Genomic DNA, 17,632 nt, shown 5'->3' with positions numbered 1-17,632 from the left:
AGCTCATCAGAAGGAGGTATAAAGGTGCAGAGTGCAGAAGCTGAATGTGGGCGGAGGCCCAGGAGGCAGAATGGGAGGCATACGAGGGCCCTGGGGTGCATGGGTGTGAGGTGTTTACACTGGGCTCACATCAGCCTCCAGGTGGAACTGGCTCCTGCCCACACCCCTGGTGTCATCTCTCTTTGGGGCTCCTCTGCTAGACTCTGTGGGGGCCCCAGAGGAGAGAGACACTTAACAACAGCTTAAAAACAGTCATGCTTTGCTGGGGGAGGGGTGTGGCGGAGCAGCAGAGCAGCAGAGCAGCTGTCACTGGGATAGATGTCCATCCAAGATCACTTCACAGTTTGTGGTGCGTCATTTAGCAGCATCTAACAAAGATGAGGTGTCTGAGCTCTGACTCGCTGTAATCTGTGCCCTTTCTCTAAAAAAAAAAAAAAAAAAAAAAAGAGAGAGCTTAATTCCTGGCACCCATCCATCCATCCATTTTCCAAACCGCTTATACTACTGGGTCGGGGGGGGTCCGGAGCCTATCCCGGAAGCAATGGGCACGAGGCAGGGAACAACCCAGGATGGGGGGGCAGCCCATCGCAGGGCATTCCTGGCACCAGCACTCCAAAAACTTGGTAATAGTCACCTTGGAAGAGCTTTAGTAACAGTTTTGAAATGTCCTGGCCAAATTCGGAGAGAGAGACAGAGGCCAAAGTTAGTCTTTTTGCCTGCACACGCCAGGTGCTGTCAAGGATGTCTCGCACTTAAAATATGACGATACATCCAGTATTTTCAGCAGCACCACAGACATGCCTGCTCTGCTGCACCCACCTGCCTCAAACCAGTTCTCCCACCAGCAACATAGAGGTGTCCTACTGGCACCCCTCTGCCAGCCTGAATACACTCTGGCTGCATGTGGCTGAAGCGTCGTTGGCTTTCATTAGGATGCTGCTTTCCAACTAGCGAATTGAACCTTTTATAGTCAATGAAGAGCAGGAGCACTGTAAGGATGGAGGAAGAGGACCCTTTGGAGATAGCTGACTGATCTCTGCATTGTGCTATGAGGAACGGTGGAGCCGATAGGTATGTGCCATATGGGTCTGCATCCCACTTCCAAAAGACAACCTGCCAGACCATCGACCCCCCGCATGGCCTGATTCCAGCCATATGTCTTGTGCAAAAGCATCCCCAGTCAAACCTAGCGTGGCAGGCAGCCTTTCTCTGTTCTCCTGCCATTACCTTGCAGAACTCACTTTTAGAGCACAGCATGATTCCCATTTTAATTCTGGGCAAAAAAAGGCAAAAAGGAGCAACTTCCCAGAAATAACTCAAGCTGCAGTCTTTTGGTGAGAGTCACTGATATCTGTCTCCAGCAGCGCGCCCCTCTGCTGGGGTGCCAAATCTTTGTCTTCCAGGGGCCAAATCCTGCAAGTTTTAAGTTACATACTTTAATCAGCACCTGTTTCACATCTGAAACACCAGATGAGATGCTTTTATTTCCAAATAATAACTTCAATAGAACAATAAAGCAATGAGGTTTAGTAAACAGGTACTCTAGCTCTGGAGTATCGAGGGTAGGTACTTTTGTTCAGAAGGGATCTGATTACATTTAAATATAATTAAGGTTACTGTTCAAAGCAAAAAAATATATAATATGGCATCAATGAACTATAGTGTGTTTCTACACATCTGGGTAGCAGGTGACTCTCTGCTTTTTGAAAGAGCGGAGAATCCCTGGGTGCCGGTACTGTATACATCGAGAACCTTGAAGTGCCACGTGTGGCTTGTTTAGGGGTCACATGGTCTTCTCTGTTACACGGTGAATTTTTTATGACTGCATCGTAATCAATAATCCCCAAAACTGGCCCTAACAATGCAAATTGTAACTCACAGAAACACTGGCTGACAGTGAACAAGAAGGGACATGCTTATTTACAGCCACAAGTAAAAACTTCTGCGTGATACTGGCTTAAACTGGCATGTGTTTACGTACAGGCCTCCTGTCCAGGTAGTACCCCAGCCTTGTGCCCTATGCTGCCTGGGAAATGCTCCAGGCCTTCAGTGACCCTGACTGGGATAAGCAGTTGGAAGATTGACAGATGGATGCATGCATGCCCAATCAGGAAGTAGTCATTTTGGATTCGGATCATATTCACATACATGGGACAAGACCAGACCCAGTGCATCACTGATTCTGCTCAGACAGTCATCGGCTGTGACCTGCCCTACTTCCAGGTCCATTGCAGCTCCAGGTCCAAGACACAAGTGAGCAGGATTGTTGTCGAGTCCTCTCATCCTCCTCAATGCATCATCCAGACTCTACACTCTGGGTTGTTGATCTCTGAAAACTAATGGCACTTTGTACCCAAGCCGTACCCAAGCCGTACCTCAAAGAGAGACTAATTACATCATGATTCCAGGTTGTTTCAGTTTCCCACTGCAAAAGGGTCGGCTTGGTAAGGGCGTTGCCAAGTTTGGAGAGTGACAGTGACATAAAACCGAAGAGACACTTATTTACTTTTCACGCATTGTCTATGCACATTTGACACATGGACACCTGCTAATACATCCATCCATCCATCCATCCATTTTCCAAACCGCTTATCCTACTGGATCGCGGGGGGTCCGGAGCCTATCCCGGAAGCAATGGGCACGAGGCAGGGAACAACCCAGGATGGGGGGCCAGCCCATCCCTGCTAATACAAATGAACAAAATTACTATAACTGGTATCCACCAGTGTTAATTTATTTAACATATTTACTATTTAAAGTGGGTTGGAAACTGCTTGTTGACTGTGGGATCTCTGTTCACAGGATGTCATATGTCACCACAGGCATTATGCCAAGACAAATTCATTGTGACATGGCCAGTAAGTCACATTTTGATACTCTTGCAACAAATAAATGTCTAAACTGTTGCGACTTGGTGGGGGGCCATTGGAAATACAATTACTATGTAAAAAAATTTCAGATATATTTCTAAATGCAGCCTGGTTCAGTTTTTATAAGGATTAACACAACCGTGTGATTGTGGTTGGTATTTGGAGACCTGGAATTGTGAATGGCCGTATGGGAGCCCAGAGGTAGGGAAGACCTTGAAACAGTGGCTAATGGATTGTTGATGGGGTGCTCAAAGATTGGATAAAGGAGTGCTGAGAGACAGGATCTTGTGATTGGTTGGTGGAGGGCTCAGACTGCATCAGCGTAACACAAGGGACCTCCAGGTTATGAAAGACTTTCAATCCCATCAGGGGAGGGCCAACTTTTTGGTTGCGTCAAAAAATCAGTAAATTTTTAGAAAGCAGCTGGAGATAAATTGCATGAAACATTTTGAGCTCCCAAAGAAACAGAAGTCATTATAGAAACAGACATACCGAGTTATACGGCAATTTAGTTTGCAGTTTATTTCCATGGCAGAATTTGCTCTGTATTTAAGTATTGAAGCTCAGCTTACTGCAGAAAAAGAATACGAAATGTTAATCAGAATTTGAATTTGTATAAGAAAACTGGTAGCTTTATTGTTTACCGCAGGTTCACCCGTTGCTTGAAGTCTGTGCCTATTGCAAGTTAAGATACTCCTGAGAGCTCCTTGAAACCAATACAGGTAACATCTGGGCAGTTCAGGTCAAATGGGAGGCCCTATCAAGAGAATAATGCTGCTGGCTGAGATGGTGCAGTAGTGAGGTGTAACGACAAAAACCACGATGGATAAAATAATTTCACTTGTTCCAGGTCACGGCTCAAGCTACATGCACCTTCAGGCTCCACCTCCCCTGTGTAACACTCTGTACGTAAAGATGTCAATTTGAAACTAAAACCGCAGCCAAAAGCCAAGGCTCTTCTCTCATTATCTGCGCTTTAAAAATCTGTTATTACTATAACAAAGAATTTGCCAGAACTTCAATATCCATCAATTTTGTTTTCCACACCAGCGACACTAGATTCCACAGGGCAAATAACAGGGAAGAGTGGAGAGATTTTTCTGTCTTTCTCTGTCTTTGTGAGGAGTCCTGCTTGGGCGGCACAGGGCCCCAGTTTGCCCTTGAATAAACTTGAGCGGATGGTATCCTGGGGCAGAGATGGTAGGAGTGCACTGAGAACAGCAGGAAGGGGGAGAGCAGAGACACTCGAGCCTCTTCATTAGCACATTAGCATCCTGGGATCATTATCCTCCAGAAAGCAGCCCCCCCAAGCCAGCCAACCACCTTCCTTCCCTGGAGAGTCTGTGTAAAAGCACAATAGCGGCTAACGGGGAGGGGGTTTGCGGCTGTGTGAAATCGCCACCCACCCCACATGCCTGATAGCACGTCCACACGTGAAATGGTTACGCTCCACAGTCAATTAGCCCAGCCTGGGGTTTATCTCGGGACCTGATAGCTGTACGCTCCACCTGGCAGGGAAGAGGCAGGGTGCAAAAAACCAAGCAATCTGTCCGCCGGCAATGGGAATGAGGTGCTCGACTGCAGCTGGAAATGACTGCTATAATATTACATCCCTGGATGAAAGAGGTAGCTGTGAAAAGGAAAGAGGCATTAAAGCAGCAAGCCCAGCACCGGCCTGCTGTCGTGGACACGTTCAGCTGAGCTGGACAATGCAAGTACAGGGTGCAGCATTTCTAGATACTGCCAAGCTGTTGGATCTTTGGTTCGACCTTGTACATCCCATAGGTTTTCCTGGCCTTCTGTTAGACTTCCCATAGAACAAGCTGGCTGCTGGTAGACTGAGGTGAATGTACTGAAACTGTGGTGGGAAAACAGGTAAAGCTACGGCAGCACACAGCATGCTCCTCAAAGTCCCCTCCAGCCCTCCTGTGGTCAAACCACCCTACTGATCTTATAAAAGAGCCACATTACGACAATGAATCTAACTAGGACCAGCTGGCTTTCATTACCTGGGTGACTGGTAAGCAAGGGCCTGCTGATCAGTTGCAGTGATATTGTACATGATGCTCTTTCCATGATTCTAAACTAGTCTCCAAGTTATTATCCTGGCCTTACGGTCTTGTACTGCAGAGCAGGAAAACTCCTACAGCACCGGACTTCAAACGTAGTGTGTTTATGGTGTCTTTTAACATCAAGGGGGAGGTTAGTGGGTCAGAGGGCTCTGCATCTGAACGGAACATCACCTGTTTGAGCTCCGGCCTCAGCAGAACAGTCACATGTCTGTGGACCCTTGAGCAAGGCCCGTAACCCCCAGCTCCATGGGTGCTGCATGTTGGCTGATCCTGTACTGTGACTCCCAAGCTACGCAGAGCAAGATGGGATAAGCGAAGAGAAGAATACCAATGTCTCTGTACTCATACTTATGCAAATGGAAAACAAAGTACTTCTTTATCTCGTCTCAGTCCACCCCAGCAAGCTAAGTTCTTGAGGAAAACAGGAACAGCCCACTGAATAGTGAAGGACATGCTAATGATTTGCTCTGTTTCAGATGAAGAGAGGCCAGGGTGTGTTAATCCTGCCATTCAGAGCAGCCTCATTGCATCAAGGCAAGCCTACTTCTGCCGCAGACTGAAGCTGTCCATCTGTGAAAGACTAACAGCTGGGCCCAGAAGGGCCTTGTTCCACGTGGCTCCTTTCAAGCCCACTTCAACTGCAGACTGAAGCTGTCCATCTGTGAAAGACTAACAGCTGGGCCCAGAAGGGCCTTGTTCCACGTGGCTCCTTGTAAGCCCACTTCAACTGCAGACTGAAGCTGTCCATCTGTGAAAGACTAACAGCCAGCCTTCAGAGGGCCTTGTTCCATGTGACTCCTTTAAAGCCGACTTCTCCTCCAGAAGGAAGCTGTCCATCTGTGAAAGACTAACAACCCGTTCCAGAAGAGCCTTGTTCCACGTCGCTCCTTTCAAGCCGACTTCTCCTCCAGAAGGAAGCTGTCCATCTGTGAAAGGCTAACAGCCGGTCTCAGAAGGGCTTAGTTCCACGTGGCTCCTTTCAAGCCGACTTCTCCGGCAAAAGGAAGCTGTCCGTCTGTGAAAGACTAACAGCTGGCCCCAAAGGACCTTGTTCCACGTGGCTCCTTTCAAGAAGTACAGCCCTTGTCTGAAATGTTTTCATTCTCCATCTCCTCTCCCTCCTCCTTCCCCGCCCCAATCTCCTCAGATCAAAGCCCGGCTCTGGGTGATGACCAAAGCGAGTCGCCAGAGTGAAGGCCAGCTCACCTCCCTGGATCTTGCTGTTAGCATATGCCATGCACATGGCTGGCACTGAACGAAACGCTCACTGTACTTTGCACCGCTGTCGTTTGAAGCCGGTTCAAACACAGCCTGCTCAGATTCTGTGAGCAATGTGGAAGCAACCCATTAATGTCGCCCTTTTTCAAAGAAAAAAATAAATAAAGATGGAAAATGATGTTGGTGCTGGCCAGTTCTGCAACTCCCAGAAGGGTTATTTGCATTTGCATTTCGCTGCCGCTAACCTTTTGAACCAGAACACTTTCTTTATGCAGAGCTGAGATTAACTGCGCCTTTTGTATTTTGGAAACATGGTGTGTAAATCAAGCACATGTCCCATGTTTCCTCCTTCTCTGGCCACTATTCATTCGGGATGACGCTCATTGGGAAAACCAAAAATCCCACGTAATATAATAAGAAACATCCTTTTGCACCAGAGTAAAAAGAAAAATTGGGATTCCAAGGAAATTGATCAATTGAAGGAGATTTAGGGCAGGAAATAGGATTTTTCAAATTCTGACTATTATTGGATGAAATACAGGTGACAATCAAATCAAAAGCTCTGAGATCAACCTTTTTTAATGATGCGTGCTGGAAAAAGTCTCCAGATATGAGTCAAGAAAAACATGTCAGTCTTTCAATATGAATAACACAAGGCCACGAAAAAAGCTAAATCATTTCCGGCCATTAGTCACACTAGGCAATTAATTACTTCTGAACCTCTTTCTCTTACATTCTGTGTCCATAGTAGAAAGGAAAAAAGACATGTGAGAAATGATGCATACCAAGTCCAGCATGCTCTTTATTTTTCTGATCGTGAATGTTGGTTCTGAAATGTACAGTCGCGGGGGGTCCGGAGCCTATCCCGGAAACAATGGACACGAGGCAGGGAACAACCCAGGATGGGGGGCCAGCCCATCGCAGGAGGCTTTTCACAGAGACCTCAAAATTGTAGGCACCCAAAAGTGGTAGGAACAGCACAGGAGATTCCCCAATAACAAACATAAGCAAAAAATGTTCGGGAAGAATGACAAAACCAAGGATACGGAGGTCAGAACTTACAGGTGTTTATTTGGCATGACTTATGTCAAGTGCGCTACATTGTGCTGGAGTTTTGCTTGCCCTGAAAGTACAGATGAAAATATTACCCAAGTCTGGCAGCCAGAGAAGCAAAGTAGTCTCCGGACTCGCATTTCGGGAGGTGATGGGTGAGCCGCTGCTGTCACCTTACTGGAAGGTTGGTCTATCATTGATGTCCCATTGCTCTGCTCTGCACGGCTCTCCCTCCAGAGAAGCCCCCCACCATGCACACATAACAGACACAGATAATCGCCTGGGTACCTATGCATGCATCTTTTCCACATACTCTCCACAAGTCCTACGCATTCTGCTCATCGCGTTGAAGAGCCTCAGCATGCTCACACATCCCACGCGCCACACCTTACAGGCACTTCAGACACACTAGCAGTGGCTTTCTGAGGCGGATGTGTGTCAGGGGCAGAATGCTCTTTACCCCTATGCTATGAAGAGAGAGGCAGCAACACAGAGGGAAAGTGAAATTAAATGGCTGTGATAAGGACAGAGAGACACTCGAGAGGCAATGGGGGGGCACATCTCTGATCTGAGATAGGGGACGTTTCTGTGCAATGCCGCCCATCTGTGCTGTGCCTCATCAAAGGTAACGAAGAATACTGCCACCAGCGATATCCTGGATCAGAAAGCCCACAGCACTAGCCAGCTAAAATTCAGCATATGTCCTCTGTTGACACTCCCCACAACCCCAGAAAAAGACCGCAAACCTGCCCTTTTTTTTACTATTTGGTTCTCTTTCAAATCCTTCACAAGATTGTTAGCATCTCTTCAAACAAACCGGGAGTGGTGTGATCGTTTAAACACGCCTGGGATACTGAAGCCAACGTGACGCCTCTTGTTTAAACAAAAGCCCGCTAAGAGTGACAGGCTGCTATGTTCCGCACAGGAAGTCGGAGTCAGCAGCCAGCTGTCCAGTAACTGATCCGAAATGCCGCTCTTCTCAAAAGTATTCACAGCACGCTAACTGATTTCTTTAAGTCACAGATAGGGGAGAGGGTGTTATTTTTATTTCTTGCCACATGTAGGAGCTTTCACACAAAAGAGATGTGTACCCACAACAGACCAGACCAGTTAATCACAGATAGGGACATCTATCCCCCGCCTCTCTGGCTGCTTGGCAGACAGCAGCTCATGTTCTCTTGGCTGCAGGAGGCTGCAGGTCCCCGTGTGCTGACCGATGGATGGCAGAAGGAGGATGTGTTATCAGGAAGCCCCTTGGAGGCTGGAGTGCAGAAGGACAGGGGTCACCTGAAGGAGGTGCCACCAGAGCAGGCAGGCTCAGGATCTGCCGCAGGGCACTGGGGCCAGCTGTGCTCATGCCAGTGTGTCTGGGGTTCATCAATCTCCCCATGTCCATCGAGATCAACCCCCCCCCCCGCCAAACTGACTGTACGGCAAAACCTGGTGGGGGCACACCCCCGTCCTCTTCATTACTGGTACTGAAACCGCCTGCAGGGCCATTCGCTCTGAAACTGCCCTCTGTGAGACTCAAAGGCACACCGCTGCTGTGTCCCGCAATAGCGACAGCCCCCCCCCCCGCTCCCGCCACAGCCCCAGCTACGTGAGTGGAGGGTCTTGCATGTTCTGAGCCTCCTGAGCACCGCTGCGCCGCACAACGTGCCGCAAAAAGAGCCAGAGCAGAGGGATGAAGTCCGACCCGAGCAGCAAACAAACTTCGTAAAATTTACAACAACGTAAAAGCCGTTGTTACAAGAATTCTCATATGGTACACAAACAAAGCATACTTATCGCTTTATTGCTCCCCTTTGTCTGCGCGACCATAAACAATATCAGCTGGGAAGCTTTCGCTAAGCTCAGATCTGAGCACGTAAGAGGCCCTAGCAGGATGCCTGCCACCAGTTTTAGCGCTGAATAGATGAGATATTTTCTTTCTTACGAGCTCTTTGTTTTTTGGACTCGGCATTCAAACCAGCTTTGGAAAAGCAGAAACGGATCATAATTTAAATGTAAAAACTCAGGTGAAGCCAAAATACGTATTATGACTCCTCACGTGCACAACATTTATATTAACCATTACAATGTTAAATGGTCTTTTTTATTCGGATGCAAAAGTCTTTTGATGCAACATTTTTTTTCTCCCGGCAGTTGTATTAGGTGCACAAATATCTAAATTAAAGCAGCAGAAAACGATGCACACTCACATATGAATAGCTGCCTTTATCTAAAGCATGGCAGCTGCTGAGATATTTGCATCCCAGCTACGAGTCACAGACGGATGCTTTTGAGGTATAAGAATCCTGTTTTGTGCAGTTAAACAGCCAAGCCATTCAGTTTCAGCTCAGTATGAATAATCACAAGAATGTAACTGTAAGAATAAAATAAAGATTTTGGTGTATTTCTTTACAGCCCATCCTGCTTTTTGTGAATTTCATTTTGACTCCTAAGCCACTCTTTGCCTTCGGGGGAAAACACCAACCGTAATAGCTGAACTTGATTGTGGAGTTCTGCATAAGAAACATTAGTTAAAAATGGGTAAACTGATATCTCTGGCCATTCTTTTAAGTGAAAGCAGATGTGTTATAATACCGTCATAGAGTGCAGCTGTAAAAATGGCACAGACACAGTTTCTCAGCCTCTGGGTGAGGGTGACCTGAGCTGTGAGTTGGCACAGATTAACTGATTCTATCAAACAAGGTTTATGTCATTACACCTAAAAGCTGCATCAACTTTCAGCTGGTGCCATCTGCAGACCCTCCCAGAGACCACAGCTGTGTGACTGTTACCTGCACTCTGGTGCACTGTCTAAGTATTTCCCCTTACAAGTTGAAGAGTGACAGAATATCTCTGGGATCAGAAGCTTTTCCATGTAATTCTTTTATGACACTCAGATGTTGGCCTTTCAATCTGAAGTTTACGAAAAGAACAAGACCTTTCACCTTAAAAATAAGGAAAAAGAAAAAGAATTACCAAGAATTTGACAAACTATGCAACATGCAATTAAACAAACCTCTGTGCATATAACTGTTTAAAGTAGGCTATAACTTCTTAATAACTAATTTAAACTTTTAAAAATGATTGTTACATGTGTGTAATATAATAACGAGGCTTTCTGGGGGTGTAGGAGGGGAAAAGGTAAACATTTGCGGGCAAAGTCACACAGGAAATGTATACAAGTGTTGCAGCAAAACAAGTGCTACACCACGATACGGAAACCACACTGAGGTCCTGCACATCAGAGATGATCGTTTGCCTCATTTGTTGGAGGGCGGTGAGAGGTGTTAGGGGTAGCAGGTTTATGGAGAGTGGACTGCTTTGCAAAATGATGGTGTTTTCATGCAAAACTGTCACATTCTTCAATAAACAAAATGGGAACAATGGGCATCAGCTGTGTGTGTGTGTGTGCCCTGCGATGGGTTGGCGTCCCATCCTCGGTTGTTCCCTGCCTTGTGTCCTGCGATGGGTTGGCGTCCCATCCTCGGTTGTTCCCTGCCTTGTGCCCTGCGATGGGTTGGCGTCCCATCCTCGGTTGTTCCCTGCCTTGTGTCCTGCGATGGGTTGGCGTCCCATCCTCGGTTGTTCCCTGCCTTGTGCCCTGAGCTGGGTTGGCGTCCCATCCTCGGTTGTTCCCTGCCTTGTGCCCTGCGATGGGTTGGTGTCCCATCCTCGGTTGTTCCCTGCCTTGTGCCCTGAGATGGGTTGGTGTCCCATCCTCGGTTGTTCCCTGCCTTGCGCCTGCAGCCTCTGGGATTGGCTCCGGACACTGAACAGGAACAGAAAATGGATGGATAGATGGAGATATCAGATGCTTCCAGCTTAGAGTCAGCGAGGAATTCTTACTACTGCAAAGCCTTTGCCTGTGCTGTATATTTAAACTTTATTTTAAGTAGTGTGTACATTTAGACTCCAAGAAAACAATACCAAATAGCAAACTGGAGCAAAATCACAGAAACCATCTCAGCAACTTTGAGATTAATTATTTTAGTAACGACTTCTGATTACGGATGAAGCGGCTGTAGCTGCTTCATGCAGGGAGGCTGTGGTATTAGCTTCTGAGGCCAGAAATCACATGTTAAGACACTGAGAACTGGGAGTATAAGGTAAAGATGGGGGGCATTTCATTGTCTAGGGTGGAACTCCAGGTTGCGTTTATTGTGTGATGTGGTGTTTCTTTGTAGAACATTTCGTCATTCTTGGACATCGGACAAGATGTAGGAAGGACTTCGGTATTCAAGCACGGCAATAAATAAGAGAAAACCCCCTAGTTGCGCAATCATTCATTTTTTGTTCACGTCCTTCCTGTCCCTGCCCTGACTGCTGTAATGATGCAGGTCCCGTCCCCCCCCAAGCTAGAAATTTGAAAAAATGAAATACGGAAATACGTGAATAATAAAAATATACAATGAACGAAAAACATCTTGCACTTAAAAATATATTTAAATGAAAAATAAAAATGTCACATGCTTAAAAATATATATGACAAGGAATTTAGAAAATGACACATACTTAAAAATATATTAAAACAAATTTAAAATGTCGTGTTTAAAAAAACATAAAAGAAAATGAATAAAATATGTCACAGCTAAAGCTAAAGCTAAAGCTGTTTTTTCCTGGTTCCTAGCAGGCTGCAGCCAGAGCTTGCACAGCGCTGCATGTTTCTAACAAAGACACGCATGAACGGTACAGATGGATACGGTGGCTGCTTCTCTTGGGTCTAGAGTGCAGGTGGTAGCACATGGTCCCAGCCTGTGTTTGCTCGTGTGGCCCGGAAGCCCGCAGGCACACAGCCACTCTCTTTGGGCCTGTGTCCCGACATCGCAGACGTGTCCTTTTGCGGGGCCATGCCGTCGGACATGCTGCCTAAAACGCTGACAGGCACCTACCCATAAGCGTCAGGAAGGCCGTGGGAGGTGCTGACTGCGGCGATGAGGAGCTTCTCCTGTCTCCTCCTGCTCATAGATACATTCACAGCTCACTAGTCTGTTGCCTTCCGTCTCCTCCACTGTTTAAATTAATTTTCATTACATCAAATGCACAAAACCTTAGAGAATATGTGTCACCGAACAGACAGACAGATAAATAAAACAGCATCTAGTATCTCTGGAAAAACCTCCGTCTCAATAAAATAATGTCTAAGGTGGTGAGTGTCTGCAGATTGATTTCCTGTGGTCCCCTTCATACTGACCCAGTAATGGCTGAATGATTACAGCTCTTTATGATAGGGGAATGATTTTCATTCAGTCACATTAACAACAGCCAAAAGAGACCAGGACAAAAGCTTCACACTCAGATACACAAGTAACTGAAAAATCGCGGATGTGCAAATAACACTTTTTTTGTTGCAAAATAACAGGTATTATAACCCAACATAATTATTTTGGGCAGGTTGTGTGAAAAATAGGGCACTATTCACACATAATGTATCTGTATCAGCAGTTAAAGGAAAGCGATTTATTCAGTAATTAGTATACAAATGACTAGATGCTGTAATGATTTCTATTTTGTCTTTATTAGTAAAAGATTTGTACTTACACTTTTGGAAAAAAAAAATGTCTTTGATATTTGAAATTGGAGCACATACAATACAAACTTGGTGCTTTCTGAAGTGTGTCAACAGTTCTGCAACTTGTGTTAACTAATGAACATTTCAAGAAATGTGACCAAGCAATTGAGGGAAAAACCACAACAGTTGCGTTGTCATTTTGGAGCAGCTGAAATCAGCATCGCCAACTTACAGGAACATTTGCCTCGAGTTCCACCCATCATCCACAAATATTCATCCAACAGCATGAGCCTGGAGCTAATCCCAGGCTGCCCTTGAGAGAATTCCAGGCAATTTACAGACATCAATGCACATTTAAATCATTACTGGAAACTCAAAAAACCTGAAGAACGTGTAGCCAGAGGAATGAAAGCCACAAGCCCAGAGGTGCGAGGCCACAATGCTGACCCACTGACCTACTTTGCCATCCTGCTTTAAACTCTTAAAAGAACAAAAAAATACTGCTTCCAAAAGCCAGCTCCTGATTAAGGTGTAGCTTCTCCCCCCAGAAACTTGCACTTCCCCTCATGTATAAGGTTGGGTGTTTTATTAGAACAGTCAAGCCTAAGAGTACAATAGCATCGACCCATTCTGGGACTAAAACCAGCTGCTGACTTAAAACTGCTTCACCAGCTGGTGTCCAGTCTCATAATAAAACATGAATGTTTTAGGATGTTGGCTCCAGGTTGCTAAAGTAAGGAGCATTTATAAAACACTCCCCTTAGCTCACGAACAAACAAATGTCATACACAGCCTCCATGACTGTCTGCTCAGTGGAAATTATAATCATTAATCTGCAAAGCAAACATTTCATAGTTCTGTTATTGAATGGTTTAACCCTAAACTGGGGTCCTCTTAGTAGTCAGACCCTTTGAGACAGAGGATTTTAAACAGCTGTTGTGTTTACATTTGAGCATCTACATAGCGATGGTACAAAAACTCTCAAGCCTAAATAAAAAGTTTTGAAAAAAACAAGGAAAAACAAAATAAAATGCGGCATCCAAGCTTGCACTCAAAGTGTAAATTATTCACTGCTGATTAAAACATTAAGTTCTGCCTTTCATAATGCTTACCAGCACTACCAGTCAATCAGTAAAAATTCTGCCTCAGCTAGGTGGGGTATCCAGTTTCAGCTCTAGAAATGAATATCTAGGTAAAAGGTTTTATACACATATGATACATCTGTACATATTGTCATTTTATGATTATCTTGTTAAAAATGAGCTCCGTATTTGAGCACATGGGCTGTGTCCTTAGCATAAGGTGTAAAAAGGACACATTCTCTGTGTCAGTTATGGCAGAAGCCCACCTTCCTCCTCACTAAGCTCCTCTCTTTCTCTTTGGGCCTCCGTTCGACAGCCGTGTCTCAACCATGCAAACTCACAGGGGGCCTATTTTATGTGTCACTGAGATCTGACTGTGAGTTGAGCATTTAAGCAATTAGAACAGATACAGATGCAGTACTGACTCCTCGGTAGCTGCTTTCTGTTGTTATCTAGTGATTTAACTGCGTTTAGTTTAAGCTGCGCTTAAGATTTGTTTTCTGGCAAAGCAATGAGAAAACACTCTTGTGTAAAAAAAACTGGCACCTCAGACTTGCCCACTGAATGTGACTGTGTGCTTTGCGTTATAGTTGCATTCCATCCAGGCTGTTTGCCTGACTTGTATGATTCAGCCCCCTGCACTGATAAATGCTGAAAGATCCATGCATATATATTTGATATATAATTCTCCCATCTCTCCCATCCATTATTAAGTAAATGACCTTTATAATAAAAAGATGCTTAAGAAGTACAGTGTGGTCCTTGACTAGGTGCCATTTGCTAACCGCTGTGTATTTCTGGCACTTCAGAAAATATCTCCAATGGCCAGACCAGTCCTGCCATCACACAAGTGTCAGCTGATGGACCCTGATTTGTCGCTGGGGGGTCTGGGGGACTGCCTTTAGATCTTCCAGCTGTGTGTTGCCAACTGGGGCAGAACCTCAAGACCCCCTCAGACCTCGAGGCAACCCTTGCTGTGCACCTCAGACTTAACACACCGTCTGGGGCCGGTTCTACCCTGAGGTCCTCTGTCAGGCAGTCTGTTTTTAACCCTCCGGCAGGGGAGACTAACGAAATCGAGTGAATGGAGCAAGCTGGAGGGGAGATGGGCCGCGGGTGGGGGTGAGGCCTCTGTCTCCCTGGCCACCAGCCGCGAAAACAACGTGGGCCTTGCTGGATGCCTGCCCTGCGTTCCAGGGCCAGTTGGGTAGAGCATATTTTTACTTGCCGTTACTAAATTAGGAAACCAGAAGCCCAGAGTAGACGGCTGCCAGAGGAGGACTTTGGGTCTGGCAGGGGGTGCTGTTAGAGATTCGTTTGCAGAGGGCTGGTGCCAGTCCAGCCAGGGTCATTAAGAGCCACTCAGGCCCGAAAATAGAAGCAAGACAGGGATGGGGGCCAAGCTGGGCCCTGGACTCCCAGCTAAAGGCCCAAGGGACAAACATGCAAACAAACAGCTTTTTATGGACTGCCAGGGTCAATAGGAAGCTGCTAAAATAAGCTACTTTAGACTGCTTTGGCAAACAAGGTGTATGTAGCGCAGGGCTGATCGCATCCCCTGTCTACCTGCTTGAAATAGACCTCCATGGGCCCTCTATGGAGCTGGTCCTTTCTGCATTCATGCCAGGATGGCACCGCTGTTTGCTGTTTGCTTGCTGTGTGGCTGATGCGCTAACAGAGTCTGCACGCGGATCAATGTGGAGAACACAGGTGCCCCTTTGACGGGCCCACCGTGCTGCTGGGGGCTTGACTGCCGAGGGAACATGGTTCGAGGGCATGCTGGGATAGAGACAATGAAGGCCTTGCGAAGGTTGAGGACCTGGGTGGAAGGAATCCTAGTTGACCACTGGGAAACCACTGGCAGGGGAGGTGCCTTCACCTACCAATCCCTCCAGGCTAGCTCCTCTGTGGACTGAGCAGCCTCTGCTCAACAGAATGCCAACAACCGCAGACAGAACTGACTTACAAAAGTTCAGTAGAATCATCTATTCTTTGCTTTTGTGGGAAGGTGTAAATGAAGGTGTAACATTTACTTGTGGTTAAGGTGTGAGTTATGAGCAGTGCCTCTTTTCTTCCTTAGATGGTTTTTGTCAGATACCTCCCACGGCAGGGGGATAGACTTCATGCTAACTGGCCCCAGTGCTTGGAGCGCAAAATAATTAGATAAATAAGCAGTGGATTTTTTTTGTTCGGCCATCACCTGTAACATCCCCTGTCAAATAGTCGCACTGACAGGAACGTCTGTGTTGATTGGTGGATCGTGGGATCGAAGCTACAAACGTTAGTATACCAAAAAATAGAGAAAAGCAGAAGTAGGAATTGCTGTGGTTATGGACAGGGAAACATAATAAAAAGATGCTTCCTTGTTGTGGTTATGATCTGGAAATTTCATTTGAAATATTACAGTACCATGTCCGCATGCGAGATTGAGTTATAAGAGTTATATAACTCAGTTATGATACATAGTTGGTCTTTTTTGCTGTTTTATTCCCAAATATTCCAACAATGAATGATGTTTCTGTTGCCATTAGCTGGGATATCGGTCACTTATAATTCAAATATGACTAACCCTTTAGTTTAATCCAGACAGAGTAGCATTATTTTAATGTTTCAGTCTGATGCTAGCTTGCTATCAAATGGATGGCATGGTATATTGGTTTTGTCCTACTGTCTCTGGTGAATGTTGTCTAACCTTTATTATTCACAAGGAGAAACAGAACAAAATCCATCAGATCGCTCCAGTAATTCATCGTTTCTTGAAGCTTCTGACTACTCCCACGATATGTAAAAATCTACTTCAAACACTTCCTCAATGGCTAGGTGCACTGCTTCAAGACATTTGAACATAAAACTGGAGGCTGATTTTAGTTAAATAATTTTCTAGAGAAGGTGTCATAGATAATTCCTTAGTGACATCTGCTGGACAAAAGAGTAAAGTACTCTACCCAAATAGGAGCCGGTTACGTAACCAATGGAAAGTGGGTTAACCATGATTTGCAGTGCACAAAAATCCCACCCACATCTCCTATTACTAGCCTTTGGGTTACAAGCAAGTGTCCTTACCCAGAGTGTTGTTACCTGCTCATAGCGGTGGAGAGTAATGAATGCACTTTATCCATTCTTCCATCCATTTTCCAACTGTTTATCCAGTACAGGATCATGGTGGCTCTGGAGCCTATTCCAGCAGCACAGAGCACAAGGCTGGGGGCATCCTGGATGGAAGTGGAAGTTCATAACAAGGCACACACATGAAGGGTATTTTAATCTATCTAGGCCACATCTTTGGACTGTGGCAGGAAACTCAAAACACATCAGGGAGAATACACTAACTCCACACACACTGGTAAGGAGCCCAGAACCCTGCAGAGGTGACGTGATTGTGCTAACCACTGAAGAGTAAATATAGTGCAATTAGAAAGATAAACAGAGTACCAATAATCCATTTATACATCAAAGGTTAGGGTCATAAGGGCTGTCAGTGATAGAAATGCCAATACATGATTTCCACTTCACAGGCTAAATGTTTCATTAAACATCTCAGATGGAAATTCATTGCTCCTGCTTAGGACAAAAAATATAATAGTTTACATATCTTCTGATAGTTAAGTTAGGACTACGGCCTAAAACATCTAAGCTATACAGAAACTTTAATGAAGTCATAAACAGAGCTATATCTTGCTGAGTATCTAACACCCCTAGCAGACAAAATTTTGTACAGGAGATTTTTCTTGTGCCGTTCTCAACATCTATAATGTTTTGTGTTCTATAAAAGCATTGCGTGATTTCATTCATAATTACAGCAGAAATCATGAAGGTAGATCTTATCCTTTAAAAGCA

The sequence above is a fragment of the Brienomyrus brachyistius genome, chromosome 13 (genome assembly GCF_023856365.1).
Source record: "Brienomyrus brachyistius isolate T26 chromosome 13, BBRACH_0.4, whole genome shotgun sequence".
NCBI classification, from domain to species: Eukaryota; Metazoa; Chordata; class Actinopteri; order Osteoglossiformes; family Mormyridae; genus Brienomyrus; species Brienomyrus brachyistius.
Note: the sequence above shows the minus strand (reverse complement) of the source record.